At 39.6% G+C, this 17,664-nt stretch overlaps 20 non-coding genes across 20 annotated transcripts; all 20 read left to right on the plus strand.

Moving 5' to 3' along the window:
- Positions 1–6,972: 6,972 nt before the first annotated feature.
- On the plus strand, positions 6,973–7,045 carry trnak-cuu (transfer RNA lysine (anticodon CUU)). Its single transcript has one exon. It is a non-coding gene; the product is annotated as a tRNA-Lys (tRNA).
- Positions 7,046–7,829: 784 nt separating this feature from the next.
- On the plus strand, positions 7,830–7,902 carry trnak-cuu (transfer RNA lysine (anticodon CUU)). The gene has a single exon. It is a non-coding gene; the product is annotated as a tRNA-Lys (tRNA).
- A 492-nt stretch (positions 7,903–8,394) lies between these two features.
- On the plus strand, positions 8,395–8,467 carry trnak-cuu (transfer RNA lysine (anticodon CUU)). The gene has a single exon. It is a non-coding gene; the product is annotated as a tRNA-Lys (tRNA).
- Positions 8,468–8,618: 151 nt separating this feature from the next.
- On the plus strand, positions 8,619–8,691 carry trnak-cuu (transfer RNA lysine (anticodon CUU)). The gene has a single exon. It is a non-coding gene; the product is annotated as a tRNA-Lys (tRNA).
- Positions 8,692–9,058: 367 nt separating this feature from the next.
- On the plus strand, positions 9,059–9,131 carry trnak-cuu (transfer RNA lysine (anticodon CUU)). Its single transcript has one exon. It is a non-coding gene; the product is annotated as a tRNA-Lys (tRNA).
- A 492-nt stretch (positions 9,132–9,623) lies between these two features.
- trnak-cuu (transfer RNA lysine (anticodon CUU)) lies at positions 9,624–9,696 on the plus strand. Its single transcript has one exon. It is a non-coding gene; the product is annotated as a tRNA-Lys (tRNA).
- A 492-nt stretch (positions 9,697–10,188) lies between these two features.
- Positions 10,189–10,261, plus strand: trnak-cuu (transfer RNA lysine (anticodon CUU)). The gene has a single exon. It is a non-coding gene; the product is annotated as a tRNA-Lys (tRNA).
- Positions 10,262–10,412: 151 nt separating this feature from the next.
- Positions 10,413–10,485, plus strand: trnak-cuu (transfer RNA lysine (anticodon CUU)). The gene has a single exon. It is a non-coding gene; the product is annotated as a tRNA-Lys (tRNA).
- A 151-nt stretch (positions 10,486–10,636) lies between these two features.
- Positions 10,637–10,709, plus strand: trnak-cuu (transfer RNA lysine (anticodon CUU)). The gene has a single exon. It is a non-coding gene; the product is annotated as a tRNA-Lys (tRNA).
- A 367-nt stretch (positions 10,710–11,076) lies between these two features.
- Positions 11,077–11,149, plus strand: trnak-cuu (transfer RNA lysine (anticodon CUU)). The gene has a single exon. It is a non-coding gene; the product is annotated as a tRNA-Lys (tRNA).
- A 492-nt stretch (positions 11,150–11,641) lies between these two features.
- On the plus strand, positions 11,642–11,714 carry trnak-cuu (transfer RNA lysine (anticodon CUU)). Its single transcript has one exon. It is a non-coding gene; the product is annotated as a tRNA-Lys (tRNA).
- A 492-nt stretch (positions 11,715–12,206) lies between these two features.
- On the plus strand, positions 12,207–12,279 carry trnak-cuu (transfer RNA lysine (anticodon CUU)). The gene has a single exon. It is a non-coding gene; the product is annotated as a tRNA-Lys (tRNA).
- Positions 12,280–12,430: 151 nt separating this feature from the next.
- On the plus strand, positions 12,431–12,503 carry trnak-cuu (transfer RNA lysine (anticodon CUU)). The gene has a single exon. It is a non-coding gene; the product is annotated as a tRNA-Lys (tRNA).
- A 367-nt stretch (positions 12,504–12,870) lies between these two features.
- trnak-cuu (transfer RNA lysine (anticodon CUU)) lies at positions 12,871–12,943 on the plus strand. The gene has a single exon. It is a non-coding gene; the product is annotated as a tRNA-Lys (tRNA).
- Positions 12,944–13,499: 556 nt separating this feature from the next.
- On the plus strand, positions 13,500–13,572 carry trnak-cuu (transfer RNA lysine (anticodon CUU)). The gene has a single exon. It is a non-coding gene; the product is annotated as a tRNA-Lys (tRNA).
- Positions 13,573–13,938: 366 nt separating this feature from the next.
- Positions 13,939–14,011, plus strand: trnak-cuu (transfer RNA lysine (anticodon CUU)). The gene has a single exon. It is a non-coding gene; the product is annotated as a tRNA-Lys (tRNA).
- Positions 14,012–14,355: 344 nt separating this feature from the next.
- On the plus strand, positions 14,356–14,428 carry trnak-cuu (transfer RNA lysine (anticodon CUU)). Its single transcript has one exon. It is a non-coding gene; the product is annotated as a tRNA-Lys (tRNA).
- A 982-nt stretch (positions 14,429–15,410) lies between these two features.
- trnak-cuu (transfer RNA lysine (anticodon CUU)) lies at positions 15,411–15,483 on the plus strand. The gene has a single exon. It is a non-coding gene; the product is annotated as a tRNA-Lys (tRNA).
- Positions 15,484–16,051: 568 nt separating this feature from the next.
- On the plus strand, positions 16,052–16,124 carry trnak-cuu (transfer RNA lysine (anticodon CUU)). Its single transcript has one exon. It is a non-coding gene; the product is annotated as a tRNA-Lys (tRNA).
- Positions 16,125–17,106: 982 nt separating this feature from the next.
- trnak-cuu (transfer RNA lysine (anticodon CUU)) lies at positions 17,107–17,179 on the plus strand. The gene has a single exon. It is a non-coding gene; the product is annotated as a tRNA-Lys (tRNA).
- Positions 17,180–17,664: the final 485 nt, after the last annotated feature.

The raw sequence follows: 17,664 nt of genomic DNA on the forward strand, positions 1-17,664 counted from the left end.
CATCTGAACCTGGCATTCAGACAACTTAAAACTTCAATTATAAAAGCCCTTTTATCTTTAAAAATCATCGGTTTCAGTCGGGCTCTGGCCTGTAAATACAGTTATTTCTGGACTGGCTTGGGTGGATCTTTTGGACCCGAGCCATGCTCTAGTTGAGTCGTTGGCTGATAATGTCATCTTGGCATATGGGATGAAGAAGCTGATTGAGCTGTGAAGATTGGGGTTGATGAGAAGATAGCTGATCACACCATCTGAGGCTGATGGGATGAAGAAGGTGATGAAATGGCTCTGTGGTGGTGGGGAAGTGGAGGGTCGTACCTAACGATGGCATGACTGAACTAGTGGAAGAAATAGTTATATTTAAAAAGACAGCAGCATGAACTGCTAACGATGAGGGAGTCGAGCAGAGCTATTGGATATCTGACCAGGCGATGTGAACAGCTGATGATTTCAAGAAAATAAGTGAGCATGCCTGGATTAGTGATGTGACACAGTATGAGAATAAACAATGAAACCAGCTTTCAAATATAGTCTTCCTGAATGAACTTTCACTAAAGAGCTGCATTGATGAATGCATGGCCCGGGAAGGGCAGGTTATAAAAAATAAGCCACACAGATTTGTTTTCATTGGTTAAAAATAACCATATCCTGTTGGTGATATTGTGGATAATGACATCAGTTCTCTAATTAAACAATGCAATTTAAAAAAATATAATTTAGAGACTGACTCAAAGTACATACAATGGATCCAAAAGTCCACACGGTCAAAGTAAAATCAGGCAGGGGTGTATTCAGTCCGGTACGATACCGGACCATTAACTAATGACTGAGTAAAATCATTTAAAAACTAGATTGCTAACTTGCTTGTTTTAGATTCTGACCTGAATTCACATTGTCAAAGACTTTGAAAGAAAGTGTGCATCAACAGATAAGTGACGTACGATCTATCATAATGGTTACATTATGAAAATCTATCTCAAATGTATGTTTCATTTCATTTGGCATTTGAACCGGTAAAGCATGAACTATAATTTGTGCTTCTTTACTTTCATTTTGTTTAGCTCTGTAAGTCAATGACACAAGAGAATATTTTCAGTGTAAACAGCTGTGTACAAAACTGACTCAAATGAGAATTGTACTCTCTTTTCCTTTTTTAAGTGTTTCAATTGGAATTGATGGTTGAACCTGCCTGGTTTTCTCTGCCAAGTCAATTCTCCTGCATATTTGGTCACCCTGTCAAGATCTGGAGCCCACTTTCCCGTGGCTGCACTCTAATTGTACTGAAGACTGTCCCTGCAGTCATTTTAAAAGCTTGTTGCTGGGAAGGAATCAATATTTGGATTGAAGATCATCCCTGTAATAAATTTTAAGATTACATGGAAGGAATCAATATCTAGACTAACTATTCCCTGCACGTATTCTCAGAACAGCTTGACTGAGTGTGTTCCTGGTAAATCCAACATGACGGCCTGACAAGGTACGTAGCAAAAAGTAGTGTGTGTGTGTGTGTGTGTGTGTGTGTGTGTGTGTGTGTGTGTGTGTGCGTGTGTGTGTGTGTGTGTGTGTTTCTGGTGGTTCAGAAGGAGCTGCAGAAAATATATGACCTGTGTGCACAAGTGGGAATGCATTATGCTTTGTGGGTTTGATTGTGTACCTCTAGATTATACCGAAGTATATCAAAGCTTGTTTATGGGCTTTGAAATATGAAATCAAGTGCAATCTCACCGTCTGACAACTGAAGGTAATTTAAAGCATGCCGTGATATAAAAGCACATCCTTCACTCCCTGAGACAGCCAGGTTGCACTTTTGAGACATGATAAAACAGATACTGTTTTAGATACTGATTGAGAAATGTCACGTGTTGTTGAAGGTGCATTAGTGTGTTTACATCGACCATTTTGCTGATGCTTTCATGCTGTGAGGATTATCTGTTTCTGTTGTGTTTGCATGGTTGGGAATTATGAAAGGCTAAAAGATGAATGAAGGTACAACAACCAGAAATGTCAAAGTATATGATTTGGTATGGTTTTTTATGGTAGAAGTAATGGTGTTATTCAACTATTAACTATTAATTTTGATAATGTGAACAGAATTTCATGTGCTCTGTTTAGTTCTTATTACCATTTGCAATGTATATAAATTATATATATACGTATATGTATAGATATGTGTGTGGGTGTGTGTGTTAGTGTTGTAGCCAAGACCACACTAACTGACCAAAGACATACCTGAGACCAGAGTGCTCCGAGAATAAGACAAGACCAAGACATTTAGAGATCGAAGCCGAGTCAAGACCAAGAGGAAGGCAGGGCAAGACCGAGAAAAGACCAAGACCATAAATCAATGAAAAATCATCAACTTGTGTGCAGGGGGCATGTCACTCATTCAGACCCTAACACCGGGAAGGTTGCGGATGTAACCAGGGGAAAAAAAATCTAACTATGTATTGGTTCTTTCAGACAGGTCTGAGACCGAGACAGGACAGAGTAAAAAAGCTTTCGATACCGAAACGAGATCTTTTTTCGAGTACTACAAAATAAGTGTGTGTGTGTGTGTGTGTGTGTGTGTGTGTATAGAGATACTGAGAGACAATAGAGAGAGGTAGGGAGAAAGTGAATGAAGGTGAGAGAGTGCAAGCAGTTGATAAGATGCCAACGAATATTTCAATTAAGAAAAATGGTTTCAAACAGCCATGATGAGCTATACTCTGACAACACTTGAACCATTGATCAAACTAATCTGTCTCCCATTCTTAAAACCAAATGACATAAGTCACAAATCCAGCCAATCAAGGCATATTACACAAACTCTCCATCAAAATAATTGGTGTTTTGATACAAACAAGATTTATTAGGCTAAACATTTACATGTTATGGCTGATCTACATTACAGCATAATCCATTCATTTTCATGAAAGGTCATCTGGCCAAAATGAGACACTGGAACAGCTTCAAGTGTTCAGGGGTACTGTACTGTACATTACCCTGTTTCTACCAACAAAACGGTTTATTTGTGTTTTATAGAAGAACTGTATGTCGCACTTTCTTTCTGAGGTACACACTCGTAGTGTTTCACAGCAGTGAAATATAATGTTCAAAGTACATTGATTTTACAGAGGTAATGCAATGTGAGCGTTAACTGTTGTTAGATCTTGGTTATTCAAGTGGTCACTTGCCTCCCCCTTTAGATCTGTCTCATAAACCAAAAAAATCTCCTCCTGATGGAGATATTAAATCAATATTCAAGCACTCACGGGAGGTTTGGAATAAAGTCCATCAAATGTGTTTTACAAGTCTAACATGAACAAGGGTACTCAGCAATCTGGTGCACATGGTGCATCAAGGGGATGTTGATTGTGTATTGCATGGCCTATGTACATCGATTTGAGGAAGCTCATGAGGGTTGGGGGATGTGTGGTGGAGACTCCCTCTGCTGCGATGGAGGAGTGCCCATCTTGGACAAGTATAAATTGATTACACCCGTGCATGTTTGAAAAAATTTCCTGTTACACCCTGAAGAAGAGTGTCGGCTCGAAACGTTAGTGTGGCAATTAAATACACAAATTTGGAGTGCTGTCCTTATCGTTTTTCTTGGCATCAAGGGGACAGCCACAATTGCAGAACTAATTGAGGGAGGATATTGCTACTCATCAGGGGCTTAAAGATCGATATAATCTAATTGATAAACAGGACTTTTGCAAATGCTTACAAGTAGAAAGTTGTGAAAAATGTTACGATTTCACTAAAAGCTGAATTCAAGTGCAACACATAAACACAGGGGCTGGTTTTAAGGGTAGTTTATTTTCCAAAAAAGAAGCAGAGAGGCAGGTAATCTGGAAGATGGGGTTGTGGCGGGCAGGCAAAAACTTCTAGGGCAAAAATAAAAGTATTTCTAAAAATAGCAAAAAGCAAACAAACTGACAAACTGAGGTGGACAGGCTTAACCAGATAATGAGGAGGCAGGACTGGAGAATGATGAGCCAGGACTGCCACACAGACAAACACAGACAGACACAAAGGGGATGGGGAAACACAAGGAAAGCTGAGGTTGTGGCCAAGGCCACAACATACGATGTGGAGGACAATGTGTGCAAAGTTTTTTAAAGCTTCCACAAAATGTAATATCACCTTCTGCATTTTGCAACCTTTGTGTTGGAAAAGTAAGCATCTCAGGATGATCTGGCAAAGGGACTTGGATATTGAGTTTGAACAAGAGGTTTTGGAAAATACTGTCTATAATATGTGTATGCCAGTTAGTGATCATAGGAGTTAATTAATACATTATAAGATAAGTCATAGAGACTATTGGACTCCAGTCGGATTTAAAAAGTTTGGTGTAATTGAGTTATTGGTACTTTTTTTACGCCTCTTGTGGGATTGCCCACTGGTTCACCATTTTGATCCCAGATTTGATACTTAGATCAATCTTTGCCAAGGACCCTACATCTTTACCTTCTTGGAGACAAATCCATTCTTCCAACTGGACTTACAAAAGGACAATTTGACTCATCTTGTACAGGCTTTCTTAATGCAGCCAGGCTTATCCTGAAAACTGGAAAAATACAACCAAGCTTTACTATAAGGACTGGATTAAACTCCAGACTGTTACAGCACCATATGAGCTGATGTTCACTGAAATAAAATGCTCTTTGTCAAAATATGCTGAGATGTGGGTCAACTTACTTAGAATTGTTCAATTGTCTGTACCAATAGCAATATGTTATAGAAAGCCTTGATATATCTAAGGGGAAGTGTTGTGGAAAGGGGGAGGTGCTGTGAGATGCTGGGCTGTTGTTTTTGTGTCACAGTTTTGTCCATCTTTGTTTTTTTTGTGGTGTGTTTTTGTTACTTGAAGACTGACGAAAAGTGTACTGTAACAAAGTGTTAAAGAAAAAAGTAAACATTGAAATAACATCTTGTTCAAACAATTTTGAGCACAATAAAACAGTCCACCAGAGCCTATTCAGTTGTGTAATGATTATTTAGTGCCATGGTCATTGTCTTCCCTATGTCACATTAATCTGTCCTAGTTTTGACCTTTTGGTAAGATTCCACTAGCTAAAACAGAGATGACCTGAGAGCTGTGAAATACATCTTGACACTGAGAACTCCAGCTGCTACTGTAGCTAACCTTTAACTACACTCTCTTAGCACATTACATTTTGTCACTGACAGAAATGGTGGTCAAATACAGAAATGGATCATATCACATGACCTATAATCATTGTTATGATCTATTTCAGTGCTTGACCCTCACCGGTCTACCACCTGGCCTAATGTTTGCTACTTGTCTCTGACTTGTACAAGTGGAATGAAGAACCTTGGTAAAAATTAGATCGATCTGGAAGATGGTTTGCTCAATGAATTAGAACCAGGGACGGTTAAGCTATAACATTGAATTGTAGTTTCTCAGAGGTAGTAACTACTTTCGCCTAAACAAAGGCAAGAGTGAAAATCACGTCCAGGCAGACACTGTCCATGCACAAACTGCATTGAGCAGGTAAACCTGTTTTGGGGGTTTTGTGTCTGAATATCATTAGCGCTATATGCTTTGTGAATTCCACCTTGAGACAGAGCAGATTGAAGGAGCAAATTACACAGTTTTTAAAGTTGTAAGTGGCCGCAGTCCATTCTTAGTGAATATGTGTGTTTTCCATTTGATTTTAAACCAAAACACCACAGCCTTGTAGTTGTGATTATAATGAGTGAAACTATACATACTTTTAGATTATATAGTCAAATTAATTTGTATTTGGTCCACACCATTGATACCTTCTTAGTTTAGCTGGAATATCATGTTTAAAACTGTCATCATCACCATCAAAATCAAAGCAAAAATATTAAATTCAAACATGAGTTATTATATCCAGATCTAAGGACCTCATTTACAATACAATTGTGCCCGGTTAGCTCAGTCGGTAGAGCATGAGACTCTTAATCGCAGGGTCGTGGGTTCAAACCCTACATTGAGAGCTATCTTTACTCATGATGTATAATAGCATGAATAACAAAAATGGATGTGATATTCCTGAAAATATGTCCTAATTAGCTCAGTTGGTAGAGCATGAGACTCTTAATCTCTGGGTCTTGAATTCGAGCCCCACATTGGGCACTACCTTTATCCTTCGGAACATAGATGTCGAACGTTGGACATACTTTTCACGTGAGCTGTGTTATACATGTTCACACTGCATTAACTCAAGATATACGATAGTATGGATGAAAACAATTGACCTCATTCACTCAACAATGTGCCAGGTTAGCTCAGACAGTAGAGCATGAAACTCTTAATCTCAGGGTCGTGGGTTCAAGCCCCACATTGGGCGCTATCTTTATCCTTCGGAACATAGATGTGGAATGTGGGACAGGCCTTTCATGTGAGCTATTTCACACATGTTATACATGTACATACATCATTTACTCATGATGTATAATAGCATGAATAACAAAAAATGACGTAATATTCCTGAAAATATAGCCAGGTTAGCTCAGTCGGTACAGCATGAGACTCTTAATCTCAGGGTTGTAGGTTCAAGCCCCACATTCAGTGCAGTCTTCATCCTTCAGAACATGGGACAGGCCTTTCACATGAGCTGTGTTACACATGTTCACACTTCATTAACTCAAGATGTATGATAGTATGCATGAAAAAAATTTGACCTCATTTACTATATAATTGTGCCCGGTTAGCTCAGTCAGTAGCGCATGAGACTCTCAATTGCAGGGTCCTGGGTGCAAGCCCCACATTTAGCACTATCTTTATCCTTCGGAACATAGATGTGGAACATGGGACAGGCCTTTCCCGTGAGCTATGTTCACACTTCATTAACTCAAGATATATGATATCGACCTTTCGATAGACCTTTCATTTGAGTTGTTTCACACATGTTATACATGTACATACATAATTTACTCATGATCTATAATAGCATGAATAACAATAATAATTTACGTGATATTCCTGAAAATATAGCCCGGTTAGCTCAGTCGGTAGAGCATGAGACTCTTAATCTCAGGGTAGTGGGTTCGAGCCCCACATTGGGCGCTGTCTTTATCCTTCGGAACATAGATGTTGAATGTGGGACAGGCCTTTCATGTGAGCTATTTCACACATGTTATACATGTACATACATCATTTACTCATGATGTATAATAGCATGAATAACAAAAATTGACGTGATATTTCTGAAAACGTAGCCCACTTGGCTCAGTCAGTACAGCATGAGACTCTTAATCTCAGGGTCGTAGGTTCAAGCCCAACATTGGATGCTGTCTTTATACTTCAGAACATAGATGTGGAATGTGGGACAGGACTTTCATTTGAGTTGTTTCACACATGTTATACATGTACATACATAATTTACTCATGATCTATAATAGCATGAATAACAATAATAATTTACATGATATTCCTGAAAATATAGCCCGGTTAGCTCAGTCGGTAGAGCATGAGACTCTTAATCTCAGGGGTCCTCATTTACTCATGATGTATAATAGCATTAATAACAAAAATTTACATGATATTCCTGAAAATATAGCCCGGTTAGCTCAGTCGGTAGAGCATGAGACTCTTAATCTCAGGGTCCTGGGTGCAAGCCCCACATTTAGCACTATCTTTATCCTTCGGAACATAGATGTGGAACATGGGACAGGCCTTTCCCGTGAGCTATGTTCACACTTCATTAACTCAAGATATATGATATCGACCTTTCGATAGACCTTTCATTTGAGTTGTTTCACACATGTTATACATGTACATACATCATTTACTCATGATCTATAATAGCATGAATAACAATAATAATTTACGTGATATTCCTGAAAATATAGCCCGGTTAGCTCAGTCGGTAGAGCATGAGACTCTTAATCTCAGGGTCGTGGGTTCGAGCCCCACATTGGGCGCTGTCTTTATCCTTCGGAACATAGATGTTGAATGTGGGACAGGCCTTTCATGTGAGCTATTTCACACATGTTATACATGTACATACATCATTTACTCATGATGTATAATAGCATGAATAACAAAAATTGACGTGATATTTCTGAAAATGTAGCCCACTTGGCTCAGTCAGTACAGCATGAGACTCTTAATCTCAGGGTCATAGGTTCAAGCCCAACATTGGATGCTGTCTTTATACTTCAGAACATAGATGTGGAATGTGGGACAGGACTTTCATTTGAGTTGTTTCACACATGTTATACATGTACATACATAATTTACTCATGATCTATAATAGCATGAATAACAATAATAATTTACATGATATTCCTGAAAATATAGCCCGGTTAGCTCAGTCGGTAGAGCATGAAACTCTTAATCTCAGGGGTCCTCATTTACTCATGATGTATAATAGCATTAATAACAAAAATTTACATGATATTCCTGAAAATATAGCCCGGTTAGCTCAGTCGGTAGAGCATGAGACTCTTAATCTCAGGGTCGTGGGTTCGAGCCCCACATTGGGCGCTGTCTTTATCCTTCGGAACATAGATGTGGAATGTGGGACAGGCCATTCATGTGAGCTATTTCACACATGTTATACATGTACATACATCATTTACTCATGATGTATAATAGCATGAATAACAAAAAATGACGTGATATTCCTGAAACTATAGCCCAGTTAGCTCAGTCGGTAGAGCATTAGACTCTTAATCTCAGGGTCGTGGGTTCAATCCCCACATTGGGCACTGTCTTTATCCTTCGGAACATAGATGTGGAATGTGGGACAGGCCATTCATGTGAGCTATTTCACACATGTTATACATGTACATACATCATTTACTCATGATGTATAATAGCATGAATAACAAAAATTGACGTGATATTCCTGAAAATATAGCCCGGTTAGCTCAGTCGGTACAGCATGAGACTCTTAATCTCAGGGTCGTAGGTTCAAGCCCAACATTGGATGCTGTCTTGATCCTTCGGAACATAGATGTGGAATGTGGGACTGGACTTTCATCTGAGATGTTATACATGTACATACATCATTTACTCATGATGTATAATAGCATGAATAACAATAATAATTTACGTGATATTCCTGAAAATATAGCCCGGTTAGCTCAGTCGGTAGAGCATGAGACTCTTAATCTCAGGGTCGTGGGTTCGAGCCCCACATTGGGCGCTGTCTTTATCCTTCGGAACATAGATGTTGAATGTGGGACAGGCCTTTCATGTGAGCTATTTCACACATGTTATACATGTACATACATCATTTACTCATGATGTATAATAGCATGAATAACAAAAATTGACGTGATATTTCTGAAAATGTAGCCCACTTGGCTCAGTCAGTACAGCATGAGACTCTTAATCTCAGGGTCATAGGTTCAAGCCCAACATTGGATGCTGTCTTTATACTTCAGAACATAGATGTGGAATGTGGGACAGGACTTTCATTTGAGTTGTTTCACACATGTTATACATGTACATACATAATTTACTCATGATCTATAATAGCATGAATAACAATAATAATTTACATGATATTCCTGAAAATATAGCCCGGTTAGCTCAGTCGGTAGAGCATGAAACTCTTAATCTCAGGGGTCCTCATTTACTCATGATGTATAATAGCATTAATAACAAAAATTTACATGATATTCCTGAAAATATAGCCCGGTTAGCTCAGTCGGTAGAGCATGAGACTCTTAATCTCAGGGTCGTGGGTTCGAGCCCCACATTGGGCGCTGTCTTTATCCTTCGGAACATAGATGTTGAATGTGGGACAGGCCTTTCATGTGAGCTATTTCACACATGTTATACATGTACATACATCATTTACTCATGATGTATAATAGCATGAATAACAAAAATTGACGTGATATTTCTGAAAATGTAGCCCACTTGGCTCAGTCAGTACAGCATGAGACTCTTAATCTCAGGGTCATAGGTTCAAGCCCAACATTGGATGCTGTCTTTATACTTCAGAACATAGATGTGGAATGTGGGACAGGACTTTCATTTGAGTTGTTTCACACATGTTATACATGTACATACATAATTTACTCATGATCTATAATAGCATGAATAACAATAATAATTTACATGATATTCCTGAAAATATAGCCCGGTTAGCTCAGTCGGTAGAGCATGAAACTCTTAATCTCAGGGGTCCTCATTTACTCATGATGTATAATAGCATTAATAACAAAAATTTACATGATATTCCTGAAAATATAGCCCGGTTAGCTCAGTCGGTAGAGCATGAGACTCTTAATCTCAGGGTCGTGGGTTCGAGCCCCACATTGGGCGCTGTCTTTATCCTTCGGAACATAGATGTGGAATGTGGGACAGGCCATTCATGTGAGCTATTTCACACATGTTATACATGTACATACATCATTTACTCATGATGTATAATAGCATGAATAACAAAAAATGACGTGATATTCCTGAAACTATAGCCCGGTTAGCTCAGTCGGTAGAGCATTAGACTCTTAATCTCAGGGTCGTGGGTTCGATCCCCACATTGGGCGCTGTCTTTATCCTTCGGAACATAGATGTGGAATGTGGGACAGGCCATTCATGTGAGCTATTTCACACATGTTATACATGTACATACATCATTTACTCATGATGTATAATAGCATGAATAACAAAAATTGACGTGATATTCCTGAAAATATAGCCCGGTTAGCTCAGTCGGTAGAGCATTAGACTCTTAATCTCAGGGTCGTGGGTTCAATCCCCACATTGGGCGCTGTCTTTATCCTTCGGAACATAGATGTGGAATGTGGGACAGGCCATTCATGTGAGCTATTTCACACATGTTATACATGTACATACATCATTTACTCATGATGTATAATAGCATGAATAACAAAAATTGACGTGATATTCCTGAAAATATAGCCCGGTTAGCTCAGTCGGTACAGCATGAGACTCTTAATCTCAGGGTCGTAGGTTCAAGCCCAACATTGGATGCTGTCTTGATCCTTCGGAACATAGATGTGGAATGTGGGACTGGACTTTCATCTGAGATGTTATACATGTACATACATCATTTACTCATGATGTATAATAGCATGAATAACAATAATAATTTACGTGATATTCCTGAAAATATAGCCCGGTTAGCTCAGTCGGTAGAGCATGAGACTCTTAATCTCAGGGTCGTGGGTTCGAGCCCCACATTGGGCGCTGTCTTTATCCTTCGGAACATAGATGTTGAATGTGGGACAGGCCTTTCATGTGAGCTATTTCACACATGTTATACATGTACATACATCATTTACTCATGATGTATAATAGCATGAATAACAAAAATTGACGTGATATTTCTGAAAATGTAGCCCACTTGGCTCAGTCAGTACAGCATGAGACTCTTAATCTCAGGGTCATAGGTTCAAGCCCAACATTGGATGCTGTCTTTATACTTCAGAACATAGATGTGGAATGTGGGACAGGACTTTCATTTGAGTTGTTTCACACATGTTATACATGTACATACATAATTTACTCATGATCTATAATAGCATGAATAACAATAATAATTTACATGATATTCCTGAAAATATAGCCCGGTTAGCTCAGTCGGTAGAGCATGAAACTCTTAATCTCAGGGGTCCTCATTTACTCATGATGTATAATAGCATTAATAACAAAAATTTACATGATATTCCTGAAAATATAGCCCGGTTAGCTCAGTCGGTAGAGCATGAGACTCTTAATCTCAGGGTCGTGGGTTCGAGCCCCACATTGGGCGCTGTCTTTATCCTTCGGAACATAGATGTTGAATGTGGGACAGGCCTTTCATGTGAGCTATTTCACACATGTTATACATGTACATACATCATTTACTCATGATGTATAATAGCATGAATAACAAAAATTGACGTGATATTTCTGAAAATGTAGCCCACTTGGCTCAGTCAGTACAGCATGAGACTCTTAATCTCAGGGTCATAGGTTCAAGCCCAACATTGGATGCTGTCTTTATACTTCAGAACATAGATGTGGAATGTGGGACAGGACTTTCATTTGAGTTGTTTCACACATGTTATACATGTACATACATAATTTACTCATGATCTATAATAGCATGAATAACAATAATAATTTACATGATATTCCTGAAAATATAGCCCGGTTAGCTCAGTCGGTAGAGCATGAAACTCTTAATCTCAGGGGTCCTCATTTACTCATGATGTATAATAGCATTAATAACAAAAATTTACATGATATTCCTGAAAATATAGCCCGGTTAGCTCAGTCGGTAGAGCATGAGACTCTTAATCTCAGGGTCGTGGGTTCGAGCCCCACATTGGGCGCTGTCTTTATCCTTCGGAACATAGATGTGGAATGTGGGACAGGCCATTCATGTGAGCTATTTCACACATGTTATACATGTACATACATCATTTACTCATGATGTATAATAGCATGAATAACAAAAAATGACGTGATATTCCTGAAACTATAGCCCGGTTAGCTCAGTCGGTAGAGCATTAGACTCTTAATCTCAGGGTCGTGGGTTCGATCCCCACATTGGGCGCTGTCTTTATCCTTCGGAACATAGATGTGGAATGTGGGACAGGCCATTCATGTGAGCTATTTCACACATGTTATACATGTACATACATCATTTACTCATGATGTATAATAGCATGAATAACAAAAATTGACGTGATATTCCTGAAAATATAGCCCGGTTAGCTCAGTCGGTACAGCATGAGACTCTTAATCTCAGGGTCGTAGGTTCAAGCCCAACATTGGATGCTGTCTTGATCCTTTGGAACATAGATGTGGAATGTGGGACTGGACTTTCATCTGAGATGTTATACATGTACATACATCATTTACTCATGATGTATAATAGCATGAATAACAATAATAATTTACGTGATATTCCTGAAAATATAGCCCGGTTAGCTCAGTCGGTAGAGCATGAGACTCTTAATCTCAGGGTCGTGGGTTCGAGCCCCACATTGGGCGCTGTCTTTATCCTTCGGAACATGGGACAGGCCTTTCACGTGAGCTGTGTTATACATGTTCACACTTCTTTAACTCAAGATATATGATAGATTGCATGAAAAAAGTTTGACCTCATTTACTATATAATTATGCCCGGTTAGCTCAGTCGGTAGAGCATGAGACTCTCAATTGCAGGGTCCTGGGTGCAAGCCCCACATTTAGCGCTATCTTTATCCTTCGGAACATAGATGTGGAACATGGGACAGGCCTTTCCCGTGAGCTATGTTCACACTTCATTAACTCAAGATATATGATAGTGTGAATGAAAAAAATTGACCTCATTTACAATACAATTGTACCCGGTTAGCTCAGTCGGTACAGCATGAGTCTCTTAATCTCAGGGTCGTAGGTTCAAGCCCAACATTGGATGCTGTCTTTATCCTTCGGAACATAGATGTGGGACAGGACTTTCATTTGAGTTGTTTCACACATGTTATACATGTACATACATCATTTACTCATGATCTATAATAGCATGAATAACAATAATAATTTACATGATATTCCTGAAATTATAGCCCGGTTAGCTCAGTCGGTAGAGCATGAGACTCTTAATCTCAGAGTCGTGGGTTCGAGCCGCACGTTGGGCGCTGTCTTTATCCTTCGGAACATAGATTTGGAATGTGGGACAGGCCTTTCATGTGAGCTATTTCACACATGTTATACATGTACGTACATCATTTACTCATGATGTATAATAGCATGAATAACAAAAATTGACGTGATATTCCTGAAAATATAGCCCGGTTAGCTCAGTCGGTACAGCATGAGACTCTTGATCTCAGGGTCGTAGGTTCAAGCCCAACATTGGATACTGTCTTTATCCTTCGGAACATAGATGTGGAATGAGGGACTGGCCTTTCATGTGGGCTATTTCACACATGTACATACATAATTTACTCATGATGTATAATAGCATGAATAACAAAAATTGACGTGATATTCCTGAAAATATAGCCCGGTTAGCTCAGTCGGTACAGCATGAGACTCTTGATCTCAGGGTCGTAGGTTCAAGCCCGACATTGGATGCTGTCTTTATCCTTCGGAACATAGATGTGGAATGTGGGACAGGACTTTCATTTGAGTTGTTTCACACATGTTATACATCATTTACTCATGATGTATAATAGCATGAATAACAAAAAATGACGTGATATTCCTGAAACTATAGCCCGGTCAGCTCAGTCGGTACAGCATGAGACTCTTAATCTCAGGGTCGTAGGCTCAAGCCCCACCTTGGGTGCTGTCTTTATCCTTCAGAACATGGGACAGGCCTTTCACGTGAGCTGTGTTATACATGTTCACACTTCTTTAACTCAAGATATATGATAGATTGCATGAAAAAAGTTTGACCTCATTTACTATATAATTATGCCCGGTTAGCTCAGTCGGTAGAGCATGAGACTCTTAATCTCAGGGTCTTGGGTTCAAGCCCCACATTGGGTGCTGTCTTTATCCTTCGGAACATAGATGTGGAATGTGGGACAGGCCTTTCATGTGGGCTGTTTCACACATGTTATACATGTACATACATCATTTACTCATGATGTGATATTCCTGAAACTATAGCCCGGTTAGCTCAGTCGGTACAGCATGAGACTCTTAATCTCAGGATCGTAGGTACAAGCCCCACATTGGGTGCTGTCTTTATCCTTCGGAACATGGGACAGGCCTTTCACGTGAGCTGTGTTATACATGTTGACACTTCATTAACTCAAGATATATGATAGATTGCATGAAAAAAATTTGACCTCATTTACTATATAATTGTGCCCGGTTAGCTCAGTCGGTACAGCATGATGCTCTCAATTGCAGGGTCCTGGGTTCAAGCCCCACATTTGGCAATATCTTTATCATTCGGAACATAGATGTGGAACATGGCACAGGCCTTTCCCGTGAGCTATGTTCAAACTTCATTAACTCAAGATATATGATAGTATGGATGAAAAAAATTGACCTCATTTACAATACAATTTTCCCCAGTTAGCTCAGTCGGTACAGCATGAGACTCTTAATCTCAGGGTCGTAGGTCCGAGCCCCACATTGGGTGCTATCTTTATCCTTCGGAACATAGATGTGGAATGTGGGACAGGCCATTCATGTGAGCTATTTCACACATGTTATACATGTACATACATCATTTACTCATGATGTATAATAGCATGAATAACAAAAATTGACGTGATATTCCTGAAGATATAGCCCGGTTAGCTCAGTCGGTACAGCATGAGACTCTTAATCTCATGGTCGTAGGTTCAGGCCCAACATTTGATGCTGTCTTTATCCTTCGGAACATAGATGTGGAATGTGGGACTGGCCTTTCATGTGAGTTGTTTCACACATGTTATACATGTACCTACATCATTTACTAATGATGTGTAATAGCATGAATAACAATAATAATTTACGTGATATTCCTGAAAATATAGCCCGGTTAGCTCAGGCGGTAGAGCATGAGACTCTTAATCTCAGGGTCGTGGGTTCGAGCCCCACATTGGGCGCTGTCTTTATCCTTCGGAACATAGATGTGGAATGTGGGACAGGCCTTTCATGTGAGCTATTTCACACATGTTATACATGTACATACATCATTTACTCATGATGTATAATAGCATGAATAACAAAAATTGAAGTGATATTCCTGAAAATATAGCCCGGTTAGCTCAGTCGGTACAGCATGAGACTCTTGATCTCAGGGTTGTAGGTTCAAGCCCGACATTGGATGCTGTCTTTATCCTTCGGAACATAGATGTGGAATGTGGGACAGGACTTTCATTTGAGTTGTTTCACACATGTTATACATCATTTACTCATGATGTATAATAGCATGAATAACAAAAAATGACGTGATATTCCTGAAACTATAGCCCGGTCAGCTCAGTCGGTACAGCATGAGACTCTTAATCTCAGGGTCGTAGGCTCAAGCCCCACCTTGGGTGCTGTCTTTATCCTTCAGAACATGGGACAGGCCTTTCACGTGAGCTGTGTTATACATGTTCACACTTCTTTAACTCAAGATATATGATAGATTGCATGAAAAAAGTTTGACCTCATTTACTATATAATTATGCCCGGTTAGCTCAGTCGGTAGAGCATGAGACTCTTAATCTCAGGGTCGTGGGTTCAAGCCCCACATTGGGTGCTGTCTTTATCCTTCGGAACATAGATGTGGAATGTGGGACAGGCCTTTCATGTGAGCTGTTTCACACATGTTATACATGTACATACATCATTTACTCATGATGTGATATTCCTGAAACTATAGCCCGGTTAGCTCAGTCGGTACAGCATGAGACTCTTAATCTCAGGATCGTAGGTACAAGCCCCACATTGGGTGCTGTCTTTATCCTTCGGAACATGGGACAGGCCTTTCACGTGAGCTGTGTTATACATGTTGACACTTCATTAACTCAAGATATATGATAGATTGCATGAAAAAAATTTGACCTCATTTACTATATAATTGTGCCCGGTTAGCTCAGTCGGTACAGCATGATGCTCTCAATTGCAGGGTCCTGGGTTCAAGCCCCACATTTGGCAATATCTTTATCATTCGGAACATAGATGTGGAACATGGCACAGGCCTTTCCCGTGAGCTATGTTCAAACTTCATTAACTCAAGATATATGATAGTATGGATGAAAAAAATTGACCTCATTTACAATACAATTTTCCCCAGTTAGCTCAGTCGGTACAGCATGAGACTCTTAATCTCAGGGTCGTAGGTCCGAGCCCCACATTGGGTGCTATCTTTATCCTTCGGAACATAGATGTGGAATGTGGGACAGGCCATTCATGTGAGCTATTTCACACATGTTATACATGTACATACATCATTTACTCATGATGTATAATAGCATGAATAACAAAAATTGACGTGATATTCCTGAAGATATAGCCCGGTTAGCTCAGTCGGTACAGCATGAGACTCTTAATCTCATGGTCGTAGGTTCAGGCCCAACATTGGATGCTGTCTTTATCCTTCGGAACATAGATGTGGAATGTGGGACTGGCCTTTCATGTGAGTTGTTTCACACATGTTATACATGTACCTACATCATTTACTAATGATGTGTAATAGCATGAATAACAATAATAATTTACGTGATATTCCTGAAAATATAGCCCGGTTAGCTCAGGCGGTAGAGCATGAGACTCTTAATCTCAGGGTCGTGGGTTCGAGCCCCACATTGGGCGCTGTCTTTATCCTTCGGAACATAGATGTGGAATGTGGGACAGGCCTTTCATGTGAGCTATTTCACACATGTTATACATGTACATACATCATTTACTCATGATGTATAATAGCATGAATAACAAAAATTGAAGTGATATTCCTGAAAATATAGCCCGGTTAGCTCAGTCGGTACAGCATGAGACTCTTGATCTCAGGGTTGTAGGTTCAAGCCCGACATTGGATGCTGTCTTTATCCTTCGGAACATAGATGTGGAATGTGGGACAGGACTTTCATTTGAGTTGTTTCACACATGTTATACATCATTTACTCATGATGTATAATAGCATGAATAACAAAAAATGACGTGATATTCCTGAAACTATAGCCCGGTCAGCTCAGTCGGTACAGCATGAGACTCTTAATCTCAGGGTCGTAGGCTCAAGCCCCACCTTGGGTGCTGTCTTTATCCTTCAGAACATGGGACAGGCCTTTCACGTGAGCTGT

This window comes from Labrus mixtus, chromosome 10 (assembly GCF_963584025.1).
Source record: "Labrus mixtus chromosome 10, fLabMix1.1, whole genome shotgun sequence".
Classification (NCBI taxonomy): Eukaryota; Metazoa; Chordata; class Actinopteri; order Labriformes; family Labridae; genus Labrus; species Labrus mixtus.